Below are 12,794 nucleotides of genomic sequence, written 5' to 3'. Positions count from 1 at the left end.
ACAGTTCAATGGCAGTTAAAATAAAGGAACACTTAGCTATCTGTACAGGAATAGAGTCAAGAAAAAGCATTAAGAAAAATGTAGGAGGAAATCCCTTCGTGTATAATATTTAAAACACAATCAGTAAGTAAGTTTCATCTTGCTGTTCACAAACAAGTGTGCCTTTTGTCGACAGCCTTGGCAATGTCATTTCCTTGTTTACTTAAAGAAATTGCTGAAGACGGTTCAGCCTTCTGCCATTTACAACAGAGACAGCCCCTCTACCTATTTAATTCTTCATGAAAATGGAGAGAAAAATGTCTGTATAATCCTGCTGCAGATTTGTATTGAAAAGGGTTAATTTCTGCACCACAGTCCCCTAGCAGTACTGGCTGCAGAAAGGAATGAGAAGGAGGAAAGATGTTCCTTTCTCAGCCTGCTTATGATAAATTTCAGAATGGCATGATTTTAAGATAGAGAATAAGGAACAAGGAGAAGGATCTTAAAGATCATTTGATAACCCAAAGCAAGTCTTGTTTCTTTTGGGGAGTAGGGGTTCTAAAGAGATTTACTCTGCAGTATATGGAAGCAAACATGGCTGCCTCTGCCCCTTTAAATCCAAATGGCCCTACTCCATCACATTAAACTATTATCTGATCTATCCTCAATTATTCCTCAACCCTTCTTTGAAAAACAAAGAGGGTGCCTCTCCCTTTAGCAACAAGAGATCACTTTCTAGAACTCTAGGTTCAAGCCTTAATAGGGCATTCATGCAAATTTATACGTGTAGGCAGGCACTGTATATACATACACAAAAGGTTGTGTTATTAACAGTCCCAGATTAGACTTCTCCAACTCCAAGGCCAATTCCAACACTACCCCATGACTATTTATGGCTTTCTAGTTAGAATGTCATGCAAAAGAGCAACCCCATGGCAAGCGACATAACCAATTCCACATCCACAGTCCATATTCTCACACTTATATATGACACTACATTAAGGCCATCTCGCCAGACTCCAGCACAGTTATTCTATTATTGTACTGGTCACAACACACAACCCATAGCAACACTTTGTGTATAAATTATTTCAAAATGTATTTTCCTATATTGTTTCTCATATCCTTTAAGCCAACAGTCTTGAAGAGTCTAACACTCCAAACCACCTAAAATGCCTCAGCAACGGTGTTTCCATTGTCATGCTGACAACATCAACCACAACTATAGGACTATAGTTCAGGTTATAGGACTATAACCTCCTTGCATACCAGCTGACTTTATTATTTATCACCAAATCATCAATCCCATTTTATTTTATTTATTAAATTTGTACATCTCCCTTCATCTGCAGATCTCAGATGAAGTACAAAATACATGATAAAAACAACCTCCCACAAACAAATTTAAAAGGCATATACAGTGGTACCTCGGGTTACATACGCTTCAGGTTACAGACTCGGCTAACCCAGAAATATTACCTCGGGTTAAGAACTTTGCTTCAGGATGAGAACAGAAATCGCGTGGCAGCAGCAGGAGACCCCATTAGCTAACGTGGTGCTTCAGGTTAAGAACAGTTTCAGGTTAAGTACGGACCTCCGGAACGAATTAAGTACTTAACCTGAGGTACCACTGTACTGTAAGATGTTAATCAGTCAAAGGACTGATTGAAGAGGAACATTTTTGTCTGGAACCTAAAGGTGTATAATCATAATGCCTCAACCCGCCTCCAGCCTTCGTCCCAATTCTGGCATCCTCACAATCCCATTGCTCTATGTGAGATCTAGCCTCCAGTCATCATCCCACTTCCACTCCATCTGTTTCAGAGCCCTATAGCAGCCATACATACTCACATTCCTAGGTCTCCCCAAACCCCCATTCCCCCAGAATATATATGCTGCCCATACCTCCCCTCTGCACTATCTACCACATACAGTAGCACCTCGGTTTAAGAACAGCCCTGTTTACAAACGATTCAGTTTACGAACTCCGCAAAACTGGAAGTAGTGTCCTGGATTGCGAACGTGACCTCAGTCTAAGAACGGAACCTCATTAGGGAAAGTGCACGTCAGTTTAAGAACAGTTTCGGTTTAAGAACGGCCTTCTGGAACGAATTAAGTTCGTAAACCAAGGTACCACTGTACTGTCAGGGATTAAGCTGCTGTGGAATAGTTTTTATGTATTTTAATAAAGTGTTTGATGTTTTGATGATACTTTGTTGGTATACTTTCGCTACAAGTTCTTGGTGCTGCTACTGCTAAAAGTCTACCAAACACACAAATACTATGGTACTCAGAGCCAAATCCACTATGAAAAGTCCTTACTTCCACATCTAATGACCCCCTGACTCTTTAGAGCTCTCCTTCAGCTGGTGGTATATTAACCAATTCACTACTACTGTATACATATCGCCTCAAGAGGCCCACTAAGCTCAACGGGGCTCACTCCAAGAGCAAAGGGACTATTAGGTCCAAATTTGGAAACTTACATACAGTACTTTAAATCTCACTTTGCCATGAACTTATTATGTGGTCTTCAGCAACCCACTGTCTCTCAGATCAAATTCTGATATAATAATAGCTACAGGTTATTTGTCATGATTTTATATTGCCCTTTCTCCAAAGAATTCAGGGCAGCACACACAGTGTTAGGCTGAGAAATATTGAATGGCCTAAGGTCACAAAGTGAGTTTAACAGATGAATGATGATTTGAACCCACTGATCCTAATGCACACCACATTTCAGATTACAGTGGTACCTCGGGTTAAGAACTTAATTCGTTCCGGAGGTCCGTTCTTAACCTGAAACTTAACCTGAAGCACCACTTTAGCTAGTGGGGCCTCCCGCTGCCGCTGTGCGTGATTTCTATTCTCATCCTGAAGCAAAGGTCTTAATAGTACGACTTCTGGGTTAGTGGAGTCTGTAACCTGAAGTGTCTGTAACCTGAAGCGTCTGTAACCTGAAGTACCACTGTACTGAGGGCTACTTTGGATTACAGATATACCCTAAAGCACTGGGGGGGGGGGACCTTGAAAATGCCCACTTGTGCTTGTCTGTGCCAAGTAAGGTTTGCTTCTTGGAAACTGGGAAGGGAAAGCTTTTGCTTCCTGCGCAGGGTTCCCACCTCATCTCTCCTTAGGTCCCCAAACTGCTACATAAATATGTCTGTCCAAGCCAATACCAAAGGGAGGGAGGTCACCCATGCAGGAGCAAAGGAGGAAGACCAGGAGGGTTTGAGCCCCGCATCGGGCAAAAGATTCCTGCATTGCAGCGGGTTGGACTAGATGACCCTCGCGCCCCTTCCCACTCTACCGTTCTCCCATGAGAAGCCTAACACCCTTCAGCGCACGTTTTCATCAAGGGTCCTGGAGATGAAAAACGAAAGGAAAGATGGAGGGCCCTAGGGCTCTCCAAAAGGCAAATATTGGACACGGAGGAATGCTGAGGACTAGCAACTTGGGGAGGCTCGTTCGCAAAGCGACGTCTCCGCCCCCTGCCCCCCTCCGTGGCGCCTCACCGTCAGTCTGTTCCATTCTAACTTCCCCGCCGTATCGGACCGATCGCCGCCGGGACGCGTAACGGAGGAAGCGCGGCGGAAAGGGCCTCGCCGGGCCGGGCTCGGCAAAGGGGGCGGGCCAGGCCCCGCCGTAGGCCGCGCTCGATCCCCGGCCTCAATTGACGCGGCGCTCCCGCCGCCGCCTCCTCTGCCTCTGCCTCCTCCTCCTTCTCCTCCGTCGCGGGCGGCGCAGGAGCCTCCTCGGGGGCTGCGGGAGAGGAGTCCGGGGAAGAGAGGGGGCGCTGGCGCTCCGCTCTCGCTCGCTCCCTCGCTCGCTCTCAGGCCCCGGCCTCGGCCCTGCCCGCCGCCGCCTTCGCCGCCGCCGCCGCCGCCTTTCTTCTCGCGCAGCACAAAGCTCCCTCAGAGGCAGCGCCGGAAGAAAGCGGCGCCTCATTGGCTGCCCGCGCTGCGCCAGGCGCCGGGCATGCTGGGAGTTGCAGTTTCCCGCCTGGACGGGTCGGGCGGCGGCGCTCCAGTTCCCTCCAGCCCAGCAGGCAGGGCGCTGCCTTGGGGACGGGGAAGCCGTGGCTCGGACGGGGTCCCGCAGGTACAGCCCGGCTGGCAGGAGGGGTTGGGGCCCCAGAGGGCCCTGTGAGGCCTCCAGGTGCCCCCCGGGCGCGCGCGCAAAACTCTTCCACTAGGGAAGGCGGAGACCCGCTCTTGGCGCTCGGGGAAGAGCCCAGCTGGACACTTCTGCACCAACATGCAGGCCCGATTTGTGGGTTTTAATTCGCATATTCATTGGAATGGCGAGACTGGGCTTCCCCTCAATTCTACAGAATGCCGACTTAAAAACAAATAAGCATAATCTGTCACCTCTCTTCAAGTCTTGTTTGGACAAGAATGAGCAGACTTGTGATTTCAGGACTCTGGAAACCGGGCAGAGAAATTTAAATGACATAGATGAGATTCAGAACTTAGAAAGAAGGCTAATATAATAAAGAATTGCTATGTACATACAGCCATGTCTGTAACTTGAGGCATACTTGTTGGGTGGGTGGGTGTGTGGGCATGTAAACCCTACAGCCAAACCTCCTGCCGAGGGCAGAACATCCAAACCTAGAGCAGACCCAACAGATGGTTGGCCAGCGAGTCTGGGGATCAGGCCAAAGACACAACTCGTCCAGCATCTGGTGGCCAAGCCAGTGCCTAATGGCAAGCCTCCAAGCGGGACCTGCGCACAACAGTCTTCATGTTCAGCTTGTGGCTGACTACAGTCCCAAGCTCATTTTCACATGTGTTACTGCCATATCAGATCTCCCCCATCTTATACATCTGGTTCATGTGCCTGAATAGATAACTTTGCATTTTCATTCTGCTGAATATCATTTTATTAATTTTTATTCCTGTCTCCTGAGATGTTAGCAATACCTCCTGGTTTTGTGTCATTTCCAAAGTGATAAGTGTTCCCTCTATCCTTTAATCTAAGTCATTGATAAAACTTTGCCTGTTGTTTAAGTATGCTGCTGATCAAAATATCAGGGGGGACTTTACCCCATGCTTTGCTGAAATCCAAATAAAGTATGTCCACAGCATTCCCTCTATTGACTACACTAGTAACCCAATTTTTAAAAAATCTATAAAGTTAGTTTGGCAGGGTTTGTTTTTGACAGTCCACGCTGGCCCTGACTAATCACTGCATAGTTATTTACAGTACTTGAAAAAATTACCTTGATCTTCAGTCCCCAAAAGACTCCCAGAATAGCTTACAGACCAACAGACATAATAGAGTTCCTGCCCTCAGACTTACAATCTGAAAGGACACAATCTAAAATGACACAAAAGGAAAATTGATTGTGAGGGTGGAGGAAATAAGCAACTTGTGCACTCCATATCAATTCTAGTACCTTTCCCAGTCAGACTGATTCTGTGGTTTTCTCAAACTTTCTTACCTAAACCCACTTTTTAATATAGAAGATTAGGACAACATTTGCCAGTCTCCAGCCCATCTGGCTCAACAGTGTCTAGATTATTTAGCAGTAGTTTTCAGACAGAATACATTTGCGGTCCTACCTAGAAACATCCAGGATTGAACCTGGAATTGTCTGCATGCAAAGCACATGTGCCACTCCTGAGCTACAGCCCGTCCCTTCCTTACAAAGGTAAATTTGTCTGATGATTTCTCAGCCCCCTCTTCCACCAAAAGACTTTAAGAGGTAAAAATGTTGCACTAAACTTTTTATTTTATTTTTAAAAAATACTTCTATACTGCCTTTTACTCCAGAGAGTATCAAAGCATAGATTGTAAAACATATCTGGAAAATATTCATAAGAATTATAGTAGGGTGCTAAATTCTTGACATTAAAGGTCAGGAAATATCTGAGCATGCCAGAAGCAACTGACAGTTGGTATCGTGTATTCGACTGCAAAAAACAATCTGAAGTGTAATGCATAATCAAAACAAAAAAAAATTCCTTCCAGTAGCACCTTAAAGACCAACTAAGTCAGTTCTTGGTATGAGCTTTCGTGTGCATGCACACTTCTTCAGATACACTGAAACAGAAGTTTCCAGACCCTTCTATATAGTGAGAAGGTGGGGAGGGGTATTACTCAGAAGGGTGGTGGGAATGGGTGATTGGCAGATAGCTGTGATGAGCCTGTTGACGACTCTTAACGACTGCAATAGGTCTTACAGGAAAAAGCAAGGGGTGAAAAGGTGAAAAATGGCTTTGTCATGTATAATGAGATAAGAATCCAATGTCTTTGTTCAGGCCAGGTTTCTCCATGGTTTTAAGTTTGGTAATAAGTTGCAATTCAGCAGCTTCTCTTTCCAGTCTATTTCTGAAATTCCTTTGCAGTAAAACAGCTACTTTGAGATCTTGTATAGAATGTCCTGGGAGATTGAAGTGTTCTCCTACTGGTTTCTCTGTTTTGTGATTCCTGATGTCCGATTTATGTCCGTTTATTCTTTGGCGTAAGGTCTGGCCTGTTTGTCCAATATAGAGAGCTGAAGGACACTGTTGGCATTTGATGGCATATACAATGTTAGACGATGAGCAATTAAATAGTCCTGAGATGGTATGTGTGATGTTGTTGGGGCCAGTAATGGTGTTGTCTGGGTGTATGTGGCAGCAAAGTTGGTATCTGGGTTTATTGCAGGCTCTGGTGCCAGTGTCCGTGTTAGGTCTGGTTGTAGTATTATTGTGGGTTAGGAGTTGTTTGAGATTGGGTGGCTGTCTGTAGGCAATGAAAGGTCTTCCTCCCAGAGCTTGAGAAAGAGAACTGTCATTGTCCAGGAGAGGTTGTAGATCTCTGATGATGCGTTGTACTGTTTTAACTTGTGAGCTGTATGTGATGACTAGAGGTGTTCTGTTATTTTCTTTTTTGGGTCTGTCTTGTAGCAAGTTCTCTCTGGGTATCAGTCTGGCTCTGTTGATCTGTTGTCTAACTTCATCTGCTGGGTATTTTAGTTCTAAAAAGGTTTGCTGTAGATCTCTTAGGTGAGAGTCTCTGTCTGTAGAATTGGAACAGATGCGGCTGTAACGTAGTGCCTGGCTATATACAATGGACTGTTTGGTATGTTTGGGACGGTAGCTAGAGGCATGTAGATATGTTTGTCGGTCAGTTGGTTTACAGTATAAGGTGGTGTCTATGTGCCCATCCTGTATTTTTATAGTAGTGTCCAAAAAATGTATTTCTTGCATAGATTGATTCATTGTTAGGTTGATTGTGGGGTGAAAATCATTGAATTTCTGGAGGAAGGTGTCCAGGGTCTGTTGACCATGTGTCCAGATGATAAAAATATTGTCAATGTATCGCAGGTACAAGAGAGGTTTGAGTGGGTAGGAGTTTAGGAAACGTTGTTCTAAATCTGCCATGAAGATGTTGGCATACTGTGGGGCCATGCGGGTGCCCATTGCCGTGCCGCTGATCTGAACAGGTCATCACCGAATTTGAAGTTGTAACTGTAACTGTAACTATCTGTAACTGTAATGCATAATGTAAATTATGATAGGCCTGGAGATTGGCCTTCCACTTGTGGGGTTCAAAAGAGGTATTGTGGGAGAAATGACCATGTGGAATATGCATAGACTTGATAGACTTCCCTTCTGGACAGAGTAGGCTGGGGTAGAGACTTGAGGGCCAAATGCAGCCCTCCAAACTTCTCTATCTGACCCTCAGGACTCTCCCCATACCAGAAGCCCTCTCCAGGCCTCACCTCTTTCTGGTACCTGGGCTGCTACTCCTGGAATATTTCTGGCTGGCTGGAAGGCATCCTTGACCTCTGGTGATGATGCCTCTCACTTGCCTTGCCTTGATAGGGAGGCAGGAGTGAGTGTGCATTACAAGCAAAGATAAAGCATATATTCAAAAGGTTGTCCAGAAGGCTGAAAAGGGTTCCCCAGGCCTGCATTGGAGTCTGAAAGAGGAGAAAGTGGTCTGGAGTTGGAGGGAGTTGCAGCCTTAAGGATTCAGAGGGTGACTGGTGGACTGCTAGGCTGCCACAACCTATAAAGGGAGATGGAAGCCATGAAGAAGAAAAACCTGGGTGTTTGTTCAAATCAGCTTTCAGAGGCCCTCCTCCTGCACCCATGAGAATGGATACTCGGGTTGGAAACCACAAGTGATGGCTCCATGGTTATGGAATTCCCTGTCATACAGAACCTGGAAAGTCCCTTCATATACTGTATTCTAATTTGCCTTTCTTAAACAATGTTATTTCTGTCAAAGATTCCTGAGACTTGATGCTTCCTTACTATTCTGGAGTCTTCAGTTTTCAACTGTACACACATCTCTCTCTGATGGATTTCCCCCAGTTATACACTGCTTTGTAAGGCAGATTGTAAAATGCTTTCGATAAACAAAGCTAGGGAACAGGTTGTGTCCTTTCTTTTGGAGGCTTTGGCTACATCTGATGCTTCTTGATTTGGAGGGAAGCACCAAGGGCAGGGCAGGGGGCTTTAAATTGCTTCAGTGTGTTAGCATCTCCTTACTCATTGCAAGATGAAGTGGTCACAGCCTGGGCAGGAGTGATGTAGCCAAGAAATTCTACAGACTCATTTTGTAATATACAGAAGGCAGTTCCAGATTCCGGTGAATCAATTTGCATTACAGCATCTTGTTGAGTTCCTAGCTCTACCTGTTGGATGGTTGCCATCTGGGCAGGAGACTGAAACTGTAGGTGGGGTGTCATTCTGAATGCTCACAGACGTACACAGATCCCTGCATGTAGACAACTAGCACATCACGCCGAAAGTTTGCATATCATGCTCTCCCCGCAGTGGGGACTTTTATGTCAGTGGTTGCAATAATGCAGGAAAGAACTGTGTTGCTGCGGTTAACATGTCCCCGAGCATAGCATGAGAAGGGGGGTTCTTCATTACCGGGAATGACAGCAATAGGGGGACTGATGTGCTGTTTTGTCCTGGGTTCAGAGCAAGGAGAGATCTTCCACACAAGCCTGGAAAAGAAGACAAGATGAAGGCTTTTCAGTGTTTTCCTTTTCTTTAATTTTTGAAGCTGATTTCTGGGGAGTCAAGGGTAAAATAGTATAACTTGCTCAGGTGTGAAAAAGGCTAAAATCTTAAATGTTTGCTTAGGCTGAGCAAAGTAGTCACTGGTAATGTCAAACCCTTACCATATGGAAACAGAAATTAAGATATAACTGAATTAATGAATGCACACCTGTCATTGGATATAGAAAATACAGCAAGTCAGGATGTAGAAAGGCTAATCAGTGGCACAGCCATTTACATCCTCTTTAAATGAAAATACATGAGCGCGCACACCACACTGAGAGATGGAGGATGCTGTTAATTACTAATAGATTGCGTTTAATTACTAATGCATTGCATAAAGACAGGGAGCATGCAAGATTCTGGAGGATCAATATAGCATCTGTCTCAGGTTCTGCTTTTAGCTGCTGGGGTTTGACATCTGGGCAAGAGACTGGGAATAAATACCATCATTTTCTGTTATAGTCATGAATGCAAGATGCAGAGGAAATCATTTGCAATTCATTCCACTCTTGCCCAAATCTGAAACATCCAAAGTAAATACATTGGGAATGAAATCTACTGTTACTAAGCCAAAAGGAAAGCAGAACAGGCGTGTGGAGGGGGAAGAAACCTTACATTCAGCAACAGTAAAAGGGAAAGAAAGGGGGGGAAGCAATGTTGGTTTTGAGGGGAGACATGAAAAGAGTGATGCCTGTTTCCAGAATACCGTAATCAGAAAAAAACTCAAGTACCAGGGAAAACGAGATACATGTTCTTATGAGAGATGAAAGGTTTTTATCACTTTCTTAACAGAGGCTGGATGTGGATCTCCACATTTCCCTTATTTCTCACAACCACAAGCAAATAAACAATATATTTGGCTTGTATGTGTTCTTGGGTGATCCAGACTATATGAATATGCATTTTAAAGCAAATATTCTATTTTAAAATCATAGGAATGACTTCCCTTCATCATCCTGCTGTTCTGACATTACCAAAATATACAATTTTTACCCCAAAATAGGACCATGGAGGACATTAACTGCATAGGCTGCATGGGCGTGGGGAACCTTTTTCAGCCCACATTCACTTCAGGTTGAGTAGGGCCACGGATGCGACTCTTACCTTTAAATCAACCCCACAAGTTGGAGGCTTCTACCCACACCCCACTCCATCCAAGCAAGAGTTAAAGAACATGCTCCAGCCAGATGGCTTTTTAATCTTTGAACCAGAATTGAACCTGATAGCCCTTCAAATAGAGGATTGCCTTCTGTTCTCCCTCTGGAAGGGTCTCCTTGCAGAGCTAGGTTGACATAGAAGATACACAATTGCTTAGCATTTCCCCACTCTCATTTATCTCCTTTTGCACACTTTCTTAGGTGTGAAATCCATAGAATTCAGTGGGATTATTTTCAGCAAACATGCATCTGCTTGAGCTACATGCAACATAATGGGATGCTTTTCTACTGCTGTATTTTTGCATGAAAAGCTTTTCATTTACAAAAATGCACTCTGTAAAATTTTTTGTAACATGTACCAGTCAAACGGCAGTTTCAAAGCTTTCATTATTTTTCCAGGAAAGTATCCCTAGAAAGTGTGCATGGATAAATAATAGATAAAAATGCATAGCTCTTTAGCAATGTCCAGAATTAACATACTAATAGTTTTTAATGCCTTCATGTTTCAATCCCAATAAATAAAAAAATAAGGGAGGGAGTGTATGTTATTGGGTTGTCAAGGCCACCCAGGCTTAAGCATCATACTTATGGTCATTGTATCATTTTGCCACCACCTTTGACCATCCAGGAATAATATCTCTCCTTGTGTAGGATATCTAATGTCTTCAACAGTTCCTAATTTTCATTAAAGTGTTGTTCTCCTTTCCCTTTTAGATCCTAGTCTGAATTATCTAATTTCTTTAACTTGGCATTGGGCTTTGGAGTGAGCCCAAGCTCGAGGGATTGTTTCCCATGCGATCTAAGGCTCTAAACAGCTTTGAGTTACACGTCATAATTGCACCTAGGGCTAAATGCAAGGAAAACAAGCTGCCCAATCCTGTGGAGATATGAAGGATGTAGCTGGTTGCTGTCTTGCCCAGGCAAGCACCTGGCTCACGACACTGACATTCTTTCATGCTTAGAGTTAAGAGGAAAAGGAGGTGGCTAAAACATACTAAAATTATAAGTTGTACATACAACTGGCCCACCTCACAATGCAGTTGTGGGCATGGCTTTGTCACAAGGGTGTCCTTGAAAGATACGGTTTATTTACGAGTGGACAAGCAGAATCTATTGGAAGCATGTGGACTCATTCAAGTCATCAGATGCCCAGATAGGATCTGATTCTATTCCTATAATCTGTATTTGAGTCCAGTACTGAATTTCTTGGATGCTTTGGAGTCTTTAACTGCTTATGGTAAAGTACTTTGAGATATTTTATACATTAGAAGCAGTCTATAAATTGACCAAGTAAGTATAATGCTCAACTTAGCCTTCCCTTGACCTTTCATACCAGTCTTCTTCATGTTGGGGAAACCCTGAAATTCAGGATGTTGTAGGGGCAGTGGAACATGGACTTCAGCTTTCACACATGCTTTTATTTGGGTTCGGTCAGGGGTGGTCAATCTCAAGCGTGAGGGCTGTGAACTCTTACAATATCTCTGGCTTCCCTCACTGGAATTTAAAGAGGATGTCTGAGTGCATGTGGAAACCGTACAGAGGTAAAATGTACATTCAATGCTCTGCCCGCTTTCGCATCTGTCTCCACCCACCAGCAGGTTGCCCAGGAAGAAATGTGGCTCTTGGGACGCAAAAAGAATTCCCAACCCTGGTTTAGATTAGTAAGCCAAGTAGCCATGTTGTGAAACAAGCTCTGCAGTTGCTTCACTGTGTGTCTGGCTCACAATTCAACCCAAAATTATGTGAAAGTCTGCTGAACGTCCTGAAACACATTCAGCTGGGGTGAAAACATCACACCACCACTTTGCTGCTCGCTGGAGTCTCCCCGTCAGTCATGCCTTCCAACTGGCTATCTAATGGCTGCTTCACGCATCACAAATTTCCCGTGTACATGTCAGAAGCCACCTCTGTGCAGACATGAACACCTGAACGGGTGGGACAACTATGAAACATGGGATCACCCTCAGTTGTTTCTAAAATATGTCTACAACTGGCTTGGATTGAGGGTTGGCAAGCAGCAAGCCTCTTACTGGCCTGGCTAGAGCTCCCTCCTTGGCTCACTTCTTCACCCTCCTGCTAGTCTCCAGGACAATTTACAATACTGTATGTCATGCAAAGCAAGGAGATGAATGGGAGTGTCGTAAAGTGAAATGACATCACACATTCCCTTGTTAGAGGAAAACATCACCATCCGTCACACACAGGCATGAAAACGGCCAAATAACCTGGTTCGTACAATTGAGGGGTAGCCGTGTTAAGTCAGTTGCAGAAAAAACAACAGAGAGTCACACGGCATCAAAAGTAACACATTTATTATAGCATATGCTTTCCCGGACGAAAATCTTTTTCCTCAAATGCCAACTTGCATGTGACCTTAAATGTGCATTTGTGCCAATGGAGGGCTTCCTCCTTGTGCCAAGAATAGCAACTTGTGGGAAGCCATGGCTGTCAGCCTCGCAGCAAGGAAGGAAAGACCTAAAGCTCCCCTTCGCTGACCACCGCCATCCTGCGAGTTCTCAGCCCCTTCCACAGTGGATGCCCTTGCATGCAAACTGCAAAGAGACGTTAAAGGCACATCTAGCCTGGCCTCCAAAGTTGGCAGGTGCATCGCCCACAAAAGGATGTAACAGAAAAGAAGGGAAAC

General features: G+C 44.5%; 1 protein-coding gene and 1 long non-coding RNA gene across 6 annotated transcripts in view; one reads left to right on the top strand and one right to left on the bottom strand.

The window, feature by feature from the left end:
- NSD3 (nuclear receptor binding SET domain protein 3) overlaps nt 1–3,863 on the bottom strand; it is an 83,998-nt gene extending 80,135 nt beyond the window's left edge. For 3 of the 5 annotated variants that reach the window (XM_081890825.1, XM_081890826.1, XM_081890828.1), the window contains exon 1: nt 3,495–3,863. The gene's annotated coding sequence lies outside the window, so the exon portion shown is untranslated. The remainder of the gene's footprint in view (nt 1–3,494) is intronic. The other 2 variants (XM_081890824.1, XM_081890827.1) reach the window with 1 other exon arrangement.
- The window catches only part of LOC309358284, a 439,047-nt gene that overhangs the window by 85,045 nt on the left and 341,208 nt on the right, over nt 1–12,794 (top strand). The window lies entirely within an intron of this gene.

This window comes from Podarcis melisellensis (genome assembly GCF_964234715.1).
Source record: "Podarcis melisellensis genome assembly, chromosome: 15".
Lineage (NCBI taxonomy): Eukaryota > Metazoa > Chordata > Lepidosauria > Squamata > Lacertidae > Podarcis > Podarcis melisellensis.
The sequence above is the reverse complement of the archived record's forward strand: the minus strand, read 5'-3'. Positions and strand labels throughout refer to the sequence as shown.